This window comes from Amblyomma maculatum, chromosome 3 (genome assembly GCF_055883805.1).
Source record: "Amblyomma maculatum isolate TAMU_Amacu chromosome 3, ASM5588380v1, whole genome shotgun sequence".
NCBI lineage: Eukaryota > Metazoa > Arthropoda > Arachnida > Ixodida > Ixodidae > Amblyomma > Amblyomma maculatum.
Window position 1 is genome coordinate 89,966,650 of NC_139346.1, and position 16,526 is coordinate 89,983,175.

Sequence of the window (16,526 nt, forward strand, 5' to 3'; positions counted from 1 at the left end):
AGTAAATTTATAATAAGGGAGTAATTACTCACTGGCATCCACCCAAGCGCAGTCATACGGCTACAAATGAAAGCTATACAGCTTCCTCATAATCTTCAAAGTTAAAAAAAAGAACTTCTTTAACTACGAAGTTTATGAGGAAGCTGTATAGCTTTCCTTTGTAGCCGTATGGCTGCGCTTGGGTGGATGCCAATGAGTAATTACTCCCTTATTAGTCATGTGCACAGATTGGGCATGGTGGCACCGCAGTGAACATGTCGAGTAATCCATTCATCTTCTTGCTCCAGGCGCTTGGTCTGCTCATTTCTTGCGATCGTTTCGTGGACGGCACCCGGACAATCAACCGTACCGCATCAGCACCGCTTGCTCCGCATTGTACCGAGTGCTGCAACGCCCCGCTGAACGAGCTGGGTCCCGGCGCATTTCTTGGACGGCTGGATCAACTGGTCTACGCCCCCCTCGGAGGCACAGCGGCTTCCACAGCGCCGTCGACATCACGGGCCTATAAAGGGCGCGATGCGACCGACAGCGGCATTGGGCATGGTGGCACCGCAGTGAACATGTCGAGTAATCCATTCATCTTCTTGCTCCAGGTGAGAAAACGGTTTGGCAAATGTTACAGAAGTAGCGACATTTTTCTTGTGGTGCTGCCTTGCCCAGGCGTAGTGTATACAATTATTTGTGATAGCATTGTCTTTTTGAGGTACTTGCTGCTGCTTGCTGGGGATGTGGAAAGTAACCCAGGACCTAACATGCAGGAAGTCCTGACTGAAATCCGCAAATTGGCTGGTGAGATAGCTGAAATAAAAAACGACAACAAGGCTATAAACGAATCTCTGGAAGGCATTCATGCGAAACTGGACACGTTGGCTCATCTCGAAGGCAGAATCGCAGGTGTTGAGGAGAAAATGGAGACATTTGAAAACATCATTAGTAGGCTAGCTCTTCAGGTTGATGACCTTGAGAACAGAAGTAGAAGATCAAACTTAATTTTTTACGGAATTACGGAAGAAGAGGACGAGAAAACAGATGACCTGAATTCAAAAATCACAGAAAAAATTAACGGTACCCTTGGTGTCACAATCTCGGGAATCGAGAGAATGCACCGCCTAGGCACCAAAGCTAAAGACAAAACCCGACCAGTTATTCTGAAGTTGCAAAGCTTCAGAGACAAGGCAAACATAATGAAGAATTGTTACAAACTAAAGGATTCCGGTGTTTCGGTTGGCGAAGATTTTTCTTTACGTGTACGTGGCATTCGAAAAAAACTTTGGGATAGCAGCAAAGACAACCGAGATAGGGGTGAAAAAGTATCCCTTATGTACGACAAGATTAAAATAAATGAGCAGGTTTATGTGTGGGACGACGATAAAGAAGCCAGAGTACCCGTGGCAAAAAACCAGCCATTCAAAGGGGGAAAAAACCGATCAAGCACGTAATACCATCCGCCTTAATCATAGTGAACATAAACGCCAGAAGTGTCGTCAACAAAACTACAGAACTTGAAGCATTCATTCTCGAACACTCTCCTGATATTGTCGCAATCACAGAAACATGGCTTTCTCCTGATATTTTAAGTAGTGATGTCTTCCCTCCTGGTTACACTGTCATGCGCAAAGATAGGTGTTCTCGCGGCGGTGGTGTGGCAATCTTGATCAGGGAATACATTTACGTCACACCCATGCCAGAAATCATAGGCGCTGAAGCACTTTGGTGCAAAATCATAGTAGACACATCCGTCTTTTTTTTAGGCACTATGTATCGGCCCCCTAATGCTACCCTAGATATCTTACACGTGCTAGCAAATTATATGGAAAGTCATTTCACCCACAATACTAAGATAATCCTTACGGGAGATTTTAACCTGGCTGGCATAACGTGGGACACGCTTGATAAAAAAAATGCCGATACAGCTCATACAGATGCACTGCTTGATGTAAGCTTTAACTTCTGCCTTAGACAGCTTATCCAGGAACCTACAGGTGTTACCGCAGTAAGCAGAAATGTACTCGACTTGATTTTTGTGAGTGATAGCATTGCAAATGACAGAGTTTCATGGGAAGTTGTGGATGGCGTATCAGACCATAGAGCAGCTAAATGCTTCTTGCTGCTGGGCGTGCCATCACCTACGGTAAAGACGAGTGCCCGAATTTTCGACTGGACAAACGCCGACGACGTTAGTGTACTGGATTATCTACATGAATCGTATTCCACCTTTAGTTCTCTCGCCATGAATAGTTCAGCTTCAGTAGACACATTATGGTCAGCGTTTGAAAGAATTATTCAGCACTGCTTATCAGCATATATTCCCACAAAGGTCAAGCCGGTGCATAAGAAAAACCCTTGGATAACAAGAAAAATTATACAATTAAAGCGCCAGACTGCAAGACATAGGAAACTGAGGAATAAACTGCCGCTACCCGTCTACACTGATAAATTACGCGAAAAATCTCATGCACTAAAGGCAGCTATAAAAAAGGCTAAAGATGAGTACATGAACGTCACCCTAAGTAATTTTATCAAAGTATCTCCTTCCAAGTTTTGGCGGTACCTCAATTTGAATTCACGTCAGGACAGTAATCCACCACCCGCCGAGGCTATCGCGAAGGCTACAGACTTCAATGATTACTTTATATCAGTATTTACGCACGACAATGGGAAAAACCTGACCTAGAATATCCTCCGAGTAACACAGCAAAAATAGATGATCTGATCATAAATGAATCGGGCATTCTTTCCCTCTTACTTGAATTAGACCCTAAAAAATCCGGTGGTCCCGACAACATACCCAATGCATTTCTGAAGCGTTACGCGGAATGGATGTCAAAGTTCTTGCTGATTATTTTTGAAAAATCACTGCAAACAGGCGAAATCCCGGAGAAATGGAAAATTGCCAAGGTCATTCCTATACATAAATCGGGCAACATTACCAACGCATCCAATTATCGACCGATCTCGCTTACTTGTACAACATGCAAAATCCTCGAACATTTAATTCTTAAACATATCCTATCATTTCTAGAAAAAAATAACATAATTGTGCCTAACCAGCATGGCTTTAGAAAAGGTTTATCTACGACTACTCAATTAATAGAGACAATTCACGACCTAGCATTTACAATAGACAGATGTGGCCAAACAGACATGATATTCTTAGACTTTTCGAAAGCGTTCGATCGGGTCTCCCACCCTAAGCTCCTCCAAAAGCTTTTCCATTATCTCGGTGACAATAATATTACCAAATGGCTGAAAGGCTACCTTACAGGCCGGCGCCAATATGGACACTTCAAAGGGCACCCTTCAGATTGCTGCGATGTGATGTCTGGCGTGCCACAAGGCTCCGTTCTGGCCCCTGTCCTCTTTCTTCTTTTTATCAACGACCTGCATAATAGTACTAACACAACAGTAAGAATGTTTGCAGACGACTGCATCATTTACAAAGAAATAACCTGCTATGCAGACCAAGCAATTCTAAATAGTGCCCTTGAAAGCATAGCACAATGGTGTGAAACATGGCAGATGACGATTAATGTAGAAAAAACGGTTTGCATGACAGTAACAAATAAGAGAGCGGCAATAAATCTCCCTTATTATCTACAAGGACAGATGTTAAGGAAAGTAGAAGAATATAAATATTTAGGAGTAATAATTTCCTCGGATCTCAAATGGAACAAGCAGGTAGCCTATATTACTAAGAAAGCTCTGGCAGCTCTCTACTCGATTAAACGATCGCTTAAATCCGCATCAGTCGACACTAAGCTCTTAGCATACACTTCACTTGTTCGCTCCATAATGGACTATGGAATAATATGTTGGCTCCCCTTCCGCAAACAATACATAGAAAGATTAGAGGGCGTACAACGAAAAGCGGTCAGATTTATTTTTAACAAATATCGCCGTCATGATTCCCCTACACAGCTCTTAAGACAAGCCGACCTTCCCACTATACACAACCGAGTCAGACTACTGCGCCTCAAGTTTCTTTTCCTTCTGCTTAATGGCGACATGAAAATCGATACGAGTAAGTACTTAATAAAGTCAAACACGCGCACTACCAGAACAAAACACCAACAGCACTTAACCGAGTACAGATTTCACAACGATATATTCAGGCACTCTTTCTTCCCACAAGCAATCCGTGAGTGGAATAGTCTGCCTTGCGATGCTGTCAACTGCGCATCACTCAAAGATTTCATCGCCAACATATCACGCTTTATTTTGCAATAACGACTACGATGCTGGTACGCTAATTCTTGCACTCTTTTTTCCTTGCTGACGATGACATCCCGACTTTCTTATCTGACTCTCGCTTATTATATTTTTTTAACCGTGTTGCTCAATATGCTACTTTTTGTTTTACCTTTTGTATAATGCATATCGCCTTGTTGGACTACGATCGCCTTTGTGTTGGCACTTGACCTGTGTTATTCTAGTGTATGTGATGTCCCACTCCTGCGACGGCCTCAAAGGTGAGGCCAGCAGTATGTTCAAATAAATAAATAAATAAATAAATAAATAAATAAATAAATAAATAAATAAATAAATAAATAAATAAATGTATTGAAGATGTGGGTTGCAATTTGAACAGCTGTGAGTGGACATATATTTGCATTATATTGCAGGCAACTCCAAGAGATGGGAGTTCCAATTCACCTCATCTGTCTCCTCAGGAACCTTTATGAAGGGCAAGAGGCCACAGTCAGAACTGGGCATGGTCTTACTGATTGGTTTCCGATTGAGAAAGGGGTGAGGCAAGGCTGCATACTGTCGCCCTGTCTATTTAACCTATATGCAGAGTGCATCATGAGGAAGGCCGGTCTGGACGAGTCTTCAGCTGGAGTGAAGATTGCTGGAAAACGTATCAACAACCTTAGATATGCGGATGATACCACTTTAATGGCAGAAAGTGAAGTGGAACTCAAGAGACTTCTGATGCGCGTACAAGAAGAGAGTGAGAAGTTTGGGGTTAAACTGAACATTAAAAAGACGAAGATCATGGCGTCTTGCCCTATCAAGTCCTGGAGCATCAATGGACAAGAAGTGGAAGCTGTGACAGATTTTCTATTCTTGGGTGCCAAGATTACCTCGGAAGGAGACTGCAGCCATGAAATTAGGAGACGCCTGCTTCTGGGAAAGAGAGCAATGGTTAGCCTTGACCGCCTAGTAAAGAGCAGAGACATTAGTCTACCAACCAAGATCCGTATAACCCGTGCTATGGTCTTTCCAGTTGTGATGTATGGATGCGAGAGTTGGACTGTGAAAAAGGCTGACCGCCGAAGAATTGACGCGTTTGAATTGTGGTGCTGGCGAAGACTCTTAAGAGTTCCTTGGGCTGCCAGACGATCAAATCAGTCGATATTGTCGACCATAAACCCTGACTGCTCATTGGAGGGTCAAATTCTAAAGTTAAAGCTCAGCTACTTTGGTCATCTGATGAGAAGAGAGGAGTCGCTGGAGAAAGATTTGATGTTGGGAAAGGTTGAGGGTCGCCGGAGAAGGGGTAGGCAGCGAACGCGATGGTTAAATGGCATTCTCGAGGCATTGCAGATGAAGCTATGTGATGTTAAGAAGATAGTGAAAGACCGGAAAGCGTGGCGTGACATGGTCCATAGGGTCACGAAGAGTCGGACACGACTGAACGCCTGAACTGAACTGATTGCAGGCACCAAGGTGTGTTAAAAAACCACTAACTGCACGTCCATTCGATATCTGCGGATGCACATGTGTGTTGCGATGTATACAGGAGTGAGTTGACATAAATATTTACATTATATTACGGGTACCAAGGTGATATAAAAATCACACGTACATGTCCATCCGACACGGAAACAAAAGGGCAAGGCCATTGGCGAAGGAACTCTCGTTCACCAAGGTAGAAAAGTTCCTCAGCCAGAAAGCTTACGATCTCCTTTCGGTGACGCGTCAGGATAGGGAAAAGCGCACGTCAACGCCGGCTCGATGCGACAGCCTCACAACAATTGCGCCATAACGCGAAAGCCCCAGCTATAATTAGCAATCGTCCAAAGCGACCGCGAGGACATCTACCATTTATCTGAAATCAATTAATACCTAGACATCTGACACCGGCATGAACTGCCCTCCAAAAAACACGAGCAACGACTCATTGCTGGGCCGTGTGACGATTGGATTCTTGAAGTGGGCAGTTGGGGCACTGCGCTGTCCGCACAATGCCCCATCGCTGCAGCCGATCTCGTATAGGAAACCCCCCCCCCCCCCCCTCCAAAAGCCACATAAAGTCACGTAAATGCCCTGGCAGAAACAACGCTGTGAGTGTTAACCAACAAGTAGAATCCGCCCTTCGCCTACGCCAGCGGAAGTAGTAGCGTTCTCATTGACTCCACTACTCTATTCGCTCAGACGTCTAAATCAGGGCTCACATGGCGGACGTGGCAACGAAATGCCACCATACAGGAATAAAAATGGCTGAGGCTTAGCTTGGTTGAGCCTGGTCAGATGCGAAGTATATATATTGCTAAACTCGGCTTTCCATGGTTACACTTGGCTAAACATTTCTTTCCTTGGCTACACGTGCTTTTACACGGTTTAAACTTGGAATGCACAATGTTTTCCCATCGCATAAAACTAGGTAATAGCATGACTCGTTCATCTCTAATCTAACTGTGTTACCGACACGCACAACGAACATGTCGTCCTCGAGGCCAACGATACTCGGTTGCCATTACGCGAATATGTACGCAAAGCAAAAGCTCTTAGACCACCGACGTGCTAAAGGAATCAACGATTTTGATTTCTTTGGCAACAACATGGTCGTATGGGAAAGCCTCCCCGTAAACTACCCGTGTCCAGCCGGCTTGACGTGCACCAACGGTCGTTACGTCTTCACCAAGCATGGCTGTGAGGTCACCTCATGTATACCCTTCGAGCCATATCGCCGCCATGGTGGTCCTTCAATTACACCGCCAAAGCCGATAAAGCGGTCCCTACGGAAACTGTACAAAACCTAATCACGCAATTTGTTTTGTTACCTAGACAAGGAAACGATAGGTATTGCGTACGAGCGCGTACGGGCACATGGTGTGACGTCACCATACCACGTGGTCCGCACGGCGTGCAACCGCAGCCGACGGCGCGAGCCGGTCCCCCGTCTCTCCTCTGTCGTGACGTCAGCGTATCACGTGGTGTGACGTCACCATACCACGTGGTCCGCACGGCGTGCAACCGCAGCCGACGGCGCGAGCTGGACCCCCGTCTCTCATCTGTCGTGACGCCAGCGTATCACGTGGTATGACCTAGCATTCCACATTCTTTGCACGGCGTGTAACCGTCACGAAGGGCTGTGGTTTACCTCTAGCAATATGATTCGCATAAAAGCAGGCATCCGGAAAGCCTGAAGTCCCCTATTCAGTGGTATGTCAGGGACAAGCTCCCTCACATTTGTGCCTAAAAAATAAAAGGTAAGCACCCGTGATGGGCACTCACCACCCTGCAGCAAACGAAGAAGGAAGCGTAGAGCCAGCAGCAGACAGCAGACTGACAAGGAAGGGAAGGCAAACCCACCTTTTGAACGTGGCTGGCCGAGTGCCGCACGGCATACTAGTTCCGTGCGACCTGCCCAAAAAGAGACTGGAGGGAACGCGAAATTCTAGTACCATATTCCAACCAGCCATCTCTTGTAGGCCATCATTGCAACCGACGCAACTTAGGTGGTGGACGACGGCTGTTGCGGCGCGCGTCTTTCTCTCCCACGTTTTCATTCTTTTCTACTTCCTCTCTTCTGTTGTGGATGTGGCTGCCCCGCCTAAGCGGGGCAGTGGTAAGACGCCCGACTAATGTGCCGGAGTACCCGGGCTAGAACCCGACCTCGGCGGCTGCGTTTCGATGGAGGCGAAACGAAGCGGCGTCCGTGTGCTGTGCGATGTCAGCGCACGGTAAAGATCTCAAGGTGGCCGAAATTAATCCGTAGCCCTCCACTTCGGCTCCTCTTTCTCTCTTTCCACTTCCATTCCCACTTTCCTCCCTTCCTTTACGGCGCGGTTGAGGTGTCCACAGAAAACAAGTGAGACAGTTACTGCGCCTTTCCCTTCCTATAAATCAATCAGTTGGGGTGTCCACAGAAAACAAGTGAGACAGTTGCCGCGCCTTTCCCTTCCTATAAACCAATCAATCATTTGCTGTTGTGGTTGTAGGAAAAGAAAGCAAAAATGCACAGGCCTGCTACTGGCTCTGTAGCTGAGCCACCTCCGCTGTCTCGTGCAGATAGAAAAGAGTAGGTAGAGTAAAAAGAAAAAGAATAGGGATAGGAAGACGCGCGCCGCAACAGCTGTCGTCCACTGCCTAAGCGGTGGCGGGTGCAATGACGGCCTACAACAGATAAAAATTGGTGGCTGGCTAACCACCGCCGCAAGCGGCGTTGGCGTACCCTCCCAGCCCCGTGGGGCCAGGAATGCCACCCTTCACCACCTCCGCTCCTTTTCGTTCAAGTAGTAGTAGTAGTAGTAAAAAGCATTCATTTTAACACAGGAGTTTGGGGCGCGCAGGCCCCTGGGCCCCCGCACGGCCCCACTACACTCAAACGTTCATGTTCCTACGGTTCATGACGTCAGCAGCTTGGTCTGTGGCGGTCTTTTGCCGGACCGGGTCCTTAGAGCGTAGCAGGGTCTCCCATTCCTCCCAGGTGGTGAAGTGCTCCAGACCCCGCAGGGGAGGATCCGCCGGGCATTGGAATAGAATGTGGGCGAGGGTGGCAGTGGGGTAGTTGCAAAGGGTGCAGGAGGGGTCGGTGAGAGTGGGATGGTAACGGAACCTAATGTAAGGGGATGGGAGGGTTCGCGTCTGGAGGCGACGCCATAGTGTTTGGTGGTGATTGCTGAGGGAGGAGTGAGGTGGGGGGTAGATCTGTATCTCGACCCGTTAGGCCTGAATCATTTCTTTAAACGTCTGCATGCGCTCCCGGGAGAACTCCGACGTGGGGACCGCCAGTGCCCGGCGTATTAGACCTCGGGCTAAGCTGTTGGCGGCCTCGTTGCCAGGGTTCTCCGAGTGCGCAGGCACAACGTTTTTAGATTAGTAACCTAAAAACGTTGTCTTCTGTCCGCACGAGGCAGTGGAGGTCGTTCAGCTACAGAGCCAGTAGCAGGCCCATGCATTTTCTTTTGCTCCTTCCTACATCCACAATAACAGGGCTCGCCTGCCATTCGTGAAGGGTGGCTGTTCCTGGTCCTGTGGCTCTGGGACGGTAGGTCAACACGTCTTGCGGCGGGGGCTAGCCACCGACCAAACTTTTATCCGTTGTAGGCCGTCATTGCAACCGCCACCGGTTAGGCGGTGGATGGCTATTGCCGTGTGCCTTTCTCTCCCTCTTCTGTTTCTTTATTCTCTACTTTCTCTCTTCTGTCCACACGAGGCAGCGGACGTGGCTCCGTTACGGAGCCAGTAGCAGGCCCGTGCATTTTCTTTCTTCCTAAACCCACAACAACAACCTCAGCACTCCGGTCTTGATGTCACCGAGGCCTGCGGAATCAGATAAGCGCGCCCAAGAATTGTTGGATAATTGTTGACGTCACATCCTTGACGTCACCTTAATTGACTGACTTAATTACCTATTTCGTATTTGATACAACTTGATGTCACCCTAACTGAATGACTAAATTGGCGATTTCAGTATTTGATACATTCAAATGTGGCACCAGGCTATTGTAATGCGATCGTTTCGCCTATGCTTTTACATTCCTTGCCTGTAATTGAATAATTAACTAACTTATTGGCCTAATCATTTATTTTGATAGAGCATTACGTCACATCCTCTATCGATTGACACCACTCATTAACCTCTACCACTTCTCAATTACAACTGCTGCGGACATGATTTGCTGAAGCTGTCTGCGGACAGAAATCTATGAAAATAGCGAAGTAATGCTTTCGCATTAAAAAAAATGCCTAACATATTCCAGTGAAGCTTCCCTCGAAAGTTGATAGATAGCTGCTGAAATTGCACAAACAAAGCACGTGCACGTGTTTGCTTTTGTATTTTTCAAAGAACAAAGACACACTAGCAAACCTAGTCTAGAATGTGCTGAAGGAAGGAAGCTCTCTCGGGGAATGGCGCGAAGCCATGCTGTCTTATGTTCTGCATCTTCAGGGAATTTGAACACATGGATTTTTGGTCCGGGCTTGTAGTTGCCGCTACACCCAGGCACACAGCACTTGGTTGGCATATTCACCACTGGCCAAGCATAGCAGCGCCCGTTTTCACCACTTGTAGTACACCAGCGTGAAAAGTAGCGGCACAGGGCCGCATAATTATTTCACAATTCGCCTCACAAGCGAGAAAATCACCACAGGAACCAAGCACGTGCACGCTACAGCCAGTACTGTTCCGCCGGCCGGCAAGTCCGAACATGCTCCAACAGTGACAAATCGCGGCGGCGGTGGCGGTAAGCGCATGGGCGGCTAGGCGTGAGGGGGCACAGACGGCCTGGAGAGCAGAATGCTTCTTAGTCAAGTTAGCTCCACAGCTGACAGCTGCTGAACCGCGCAGTAAGATAAAGGAGATAGATGGGGGTGAAAGTTAAAAGGAAGAAATAGAAGTGGTATTGAACGGCTACGGAGTAATTTGGACCACTTGTGGATCACTGCGTTGATCACTGCTTAGGTGGTGGACGATAACGATAGCGGCGCGCGCCTCTCTCTCTCTCTGCTCTTTATTGCGAAAGCTATACTGCTAGCACTTTTCTGCCATCGGTGGAGGTCGTTCCTTCGCTCCGGCGCACCACGTGACAGCGTGACGTCACGACCAGAGGAGAGAAGGAGCCCGAACTCGTCTCTTCGGTCGTAATCGTTCTTTCGCTCGGCGCGGCGGCTACCATGTGGCAGGTTGACGTCACGACCAGAGGAGGGCAGGGGCCCTAACTCGTCTCTTCGGCCGTAGTCGTATCTTCGCTCCCCCGCCGGGGGGGCGCAGTGGTCACGGTGCTCGACTACTGTTCCCAAGGACGCGGGATCGAATCCCGGCCTCGGCGGCAGCTTTTCGATGGAGGCGAAAAGCAAAGAGCCCGTGTGCTGTGCGATGTCAGTGCACGTTAAAGAACCCCAGGTGGTCGAAATTTCCGGAGTCCTTCACTACGGCGTCTCGCATAGCCTAAGTCGGTTTGGGACGTTAAACCCCACAAACCAAACCAAACCATTCCTTCGCTCCGTGCGGCGGCTACCACGTGACGGCCTCCTTGACCCGCCGCGTGAGGGCGCTCGATAGGAGAGGATAAACGGGGCGCCGCAATCGCGCTCCGCTCAGTCATGTCTGAGGAGTTTACAGGCGTCACCGGAGCGACGTGCTGCGCGCAAACGCTGGCGCCGTGCCGAGACAGATGAAGAAAGGCAAGAGCGGTTGGCTAAGCAACGCGCCTATGCCGCAGAATGGCGCCCAAGGCGGCGTTATCATAGTTCTGTGAGCGAGAGTAGTTTAATGGACTCTGAATGCAGAAGAATTGTCTATGAGTAGTGCAGAGCGAGAGTACTACCAAATGGGGTGCAGTCTAGACTTTGTGATGTATAGACATTCGGATGACTATGTAATTACCAGTGTTCAGACCAAGAGTCACTACTTTACGGACCTCGAAAGCATGTTCATTGGAATAAACAAACAGTAGGAACCATGCTGTGTCCAGAGTAAATCCTTTAGTTGCCCAAAGGCGAAGCCATGCCAAACCACCAGCAGAGCCAAGCGCAGCCACATTCTTTTTCTATTGTTGTCGTTGTTGTGGCTGTAGGAAGAAGGAAAAGAAAATGCATGGGCCTGTCCGCAAGAGGCAGCGAAAGTGGTTCAGCTACAGAGCCAGTAGCAGGCCAGTGAAATTTCGTTTCCTCCTTCCTACATAAGGTAAGATGGAGTCCAAAGTCAGACTCCGCCCGGACCACTAATGTGTCGCGGGGCCTCCTTCCTACAGCCACAATAGCAACAACCACCTGGGATCTTTACCGTGCGTTGACAGGGTACTCCCCTGATGGGGCTGGGACAGGTAGGTATACCGCCGATTGCTGTGGGGGCCAGCCTGCCACAGGATTATTACCTGTTGAAGGTCGTCATTGCACCCGCCACTGCTTCGGTGGTGGACGACGGCTGCTGTTGCGGCACGCTTCTTTCTCTCCCTCTTCTTTTTCTTTCTTTTCTATTTTCTATTCTGTCTGCACGAGACAGTGGAGGTGGCTCAGCTACTGAGCCGGTAGCAGGCCCGTGCATTTTTATTTCCTTCTGCCTACAGCCACAACCACCGTGCACTGACATCGCACAGCACACGGACGCCTATTCTTTTCGCCTCCATACAAACGCAGCCGCCGCGGTCGAGATCGAGCCCGGGTACTCCGGCACAGTAACCAGGCGTCTTACCAATGCACCACGGCGTGGACAATTCGCCCTCCATCGAAACCTTAAGGGCCGTCAGCGTCACGGAGGTTTTGATCCTGAACAACCCTGAAGGTCAAATACTGTACTGTACTTATCCTTTCTTATAAAACAGTGTACAATATACAATAATGCTAATATTAAAAGTAATAATTATTATGAAGGCGCCCATTCCTGGGTTTCTTGTCGTCGTCGCCATCGACATTACCGTCCGCGTTGTCCATCGTAACCAGCTCCACTTTTAAGGCCCCAATATAGTCCGACGTATTTGACGCGACTGGCAGAGTCGGCGACGGCGGCCACTGTACGTCGGCTACGACGGGCGCGTCAAAAAATTGTCGCCTCTACAGTCTGCCATGGATGGCGTGCATGGTGCAGCGGCGCGAATGCGCACAAGACGCCCTCGAGGTCTGGTACGTTTTCGGTGTGCATTTTCGAGCAGTCGACAGGGCACCTGCAGGGAGGAACTGGCTAACCTACCGAGGCACTAACTACTGTTGCGATCAAGGCAGTGATGCGATGAGTTTACTGCGAATGTTCAAACTTTAGCGAATGTTCAAATGGCATAAAGCAGTTATAGGCAGCCGTGGAGACGTCCAGCTCAGCAACGGTCCGCCCGCGACGACGGCTTGGGATTGTGTACGTGCGTATTTTACTGAAAACTAATCATAATTTAAGTATCTGTACCATTACAGAAGAGTTAGAGATTACACAGTAATGAGGATCCCTTTCTCGGACGGCCGCAGTTCCGGTAGAATTCCATCAATTTCGCGAATTCCCTGTTTGTTGAGCCGCTGACGTTCCGTGTGGCCAAATCGAGTACGGCCTTCGATTCCGGAGTGTACTGGTCACAACTCTATGCGAAGCCACTTCCGCAGTTCCTGGTATTCTTCCACTGAATGTACTGCAGATAAGTGAGACACAACCATCCTTACACCTCCTAGAGCACTGCATTAAAAACGGGTATGACACACGCACTGCGGCGAAGAACTCACAGCTGTGCCCGGTCGTACTGCTGACAGATTGCATCCCAGGCATTTTTTTCCCCTCATCCGCTTGGTATCGTAGGCACAGGGCTGCCCTCAAATGCCTTGCAGCTTTTCCGCAACAGTGTCTGAAACGCGCGCGCGGTCGCTGTCTACCATAGCAAGCCGCCACGTTCACTGCGTGAGGAATGCTGGGATGCCTGGCCGGAGCGGCCGGCGCGGTCAGCCAGTGCCACCTAGAACTAGGGCGCTGGGTCAGCGAGAAATAGACGAGATTCTATTTGCGCGTCGGCGACGTTGGGCCGCGTCAGCTCGCGTTCGCTACGTCCATCACGCCGTGACGTTGGACTATAGACCTCGGTTTTTCGCCGACGTAACGTCGCGAAGGCCGGCGTGCGCGCGCGCGTGTTACATCAGACTATGTTGGGGCCTTTACTCCCACCTTCCTTCCTTTTCTTATGGCGCAATCCAGGTGCCAGACACAACTGTGGCAAATACTGTGCCTTTCCGCTCCTGTGAACCAATTATGAAAGGTAGGCTTCAGAGCTCAATTGGGCTTTCAATGCCACCTTTCTTCCCTTATGGCGTGATTCAGGTGCCCCCAGAAACAAGTGTGAGAGATACTGCGCCTTTCCATTCCTGTGAATCAATAATGAAGGGCACGCTTCTGAGCTCAAGTGGAAGACGTGATCACACAGATTACACACTGCAAAGAAATTGATTGATTGAGTGTCCTTTATTGAATTGAAAGACTCATTGTCATGGATGGGGATAAAGCGGGGGCCCAAAACCTAATACTTGGATAGGGGTGTACCCCAGAGCTCCATTCTAGGACCCATATTGTTCAACTTGGCCGTGACACGCGTCGCCGAGAATCTGGAACTCGGCACAAGCGCAAGATTCGCTGTATATGCCGATTATATCACTGTCTGGACTGAGGCAGCCAATTACTACGTAAACAAATATCTGTGCAGACTAAACTTCAGGGGGCCCTTCTTTGTCTTGAAGATACAATATCCAAAATAGGCCTTGAACTCGCTCCCATAAAACAGAATTGATTAGTATCGACGGAAAACATAAAACTAACCCCAGTATGCAGATCCATCTTCACATCGGAGGCAACACATTCACCTCCTCAAATGGGTATATCCGCATTCTTATCCTGCCCATATCAAGCTTTAACAGTCCCCAGAAAGGGGTTCATCAGCTACAACGTCTTTGGCGTGCACTGCTACACACTATTCGTCGCCTGTACAACCGTCACGGCGGTGCGCGGCAAGATGCCTGCCGTGCGATGGTCCAATCAGCGGCGGTCGGAAAAATCCTCCATGGCACACCCGTCCTCCAATTGTCGAAGACTGACTTCGCTAAGGTGGAATGCCTCCCTCGCGCAGCACTGCGCACTAATACCGGTCTATCTAAGTACACTCCTATAGCTGAACTTGGGTGTTTGGCCGGTCTTCCACCACTCGCTGCCATCGTTTCCGAACCACAAAGAGAATTCATGAATAATATGAGCGCCCACACCGAACTGCAAGGTAACATGTGTAGTAACTGAGAATTCACACACTCACGGAGAAAATCATCACATTTTGATGTAGTTTGCGTATATGCACATCGTTAAATGAAAAACCGTCGCGTTTCAAAAATATTTCGAATGGCATAGTTTAAGCAATAAGCTCATTGGCGCCCGTTTCTAGGTTTCGCGTCGTCGTCGCTGTCGACGTCACCATTGCCGCTGTCCTTAGCAACCAGTTGTCTGTAATTGTACATACATGTCCTGTTCGAATTCTTTGCCTCAATCTATCGCAACGTTGAAACAGCTGATGAGCTGGGCTCAAATTTCGCATTACCAAGTACGTATGCGTCGCCAAGTATTAATGCGGTGAACCTTGCCTTGTCCTCTTTTGGCGCTGGCAAGTCGAGGTCCTTGAGTGCCTGCGGCCACACGGGCCTCACGTACTCGGCTCATGCAAACGTGCTGATCGTTGTCAGGAAACTGGAAGGTATGGCAGCAAAGGGGATGATGGCCTTTATACTTTTATGTTCTCTCGTATTCGCAGAACGCTCCAAAGTTGCGTACCCCTGACCCTCGACAATTGCTGTTACCCTACAGCGAACCGGATCACATCTGTCGGCGTTGCTTATAACACATTGGTATTGGGAGGACACGCCGTCGACTCTCGGGGACCCCGCTTTAAAGGAAGGATCCGGGATAGAAACATTTCCTCAGCAAACAGCGCAAGTGTCCGCCTTGTCAGTAGCAATAACCATCACAATCACAATGGGTATGCTCTAAACCATCGCTGATAATGCTTCAAGGCCAGTGCAGCGCCGATAGCTTATCACCTGGCGGGGAAACTGGGCTCAGCTATATTCTAGGGGGGGGGGGGGGGGGGCTTGGTGGACTCGCTGGACCATTCAAAGGACCCTCCCATCGACGAAATATAGACTGAAAGCAAATCGACGGTAGTAATGGTCCCATTTATAACCATTAAAACGAATGGACGCCAACGTAACGATCGCGGAAGGGAAGCATTTCTGAAGAAACGATTGCAGACAGCGACAATGAACAGCAATAAATTCTTCCGGAGATAGTAAATATGTGCAGCTTTTTCTGGACATACTCCTTGCTGGTCGGCGCGTTGCTGTTGTCTGGAATACTGGTGCTTGTAAACACATTTTGAGACGTCAGCTGTCGATGTTCAAAAACAAATTGCTCAGCGCAGGCTGACACACAGGTTCACATCAGGGGCGGTTACTTAATTACTTTTTAAGACAGATTATTTAGGATAGTTGTACCTTAATTATGTGTCTACATGCGGTATAATTTTATGGTCAACTCTTGCGTTTAAAAACTGGAGCCGCTTTAGCTTTGGTGTCCAAGTGCGATGAATCCTCGTCGCATTTGATTTCGCATTCGGTAAGGGGCAAGCGTGTTAAGGTCAGGAATAAGGCACAAATGGATGACATCGGTGAGTGCGGTCTGTAGTGGCTGCGCACTATAAATTTCAAGAAACGTCTATGCGCTCTAAGTAGGCACTGCAGGAGGGGTATGTCCTATACCTATTGCGCACTAGTAAAGATGATAAAGATTGCATTCTACAGTGCAGAGCGCGAGGAAGCGGAATATGTGTGGTGATACTTACTGGTGATGGAAT

General features: G+C 48.6%; 1 pseudogene; it reads left to right on the forward strand.

Annotated features, from left to right (window-relative positions):
• Positions 1-254: 254 nt before the first annotated feature.
• LOC146195254 (importin-5-like) overlaps positions 255-16,526 on the forward strand; it is a 28,916-nt pseudogene continuing 12,644 nt past the window's right edge.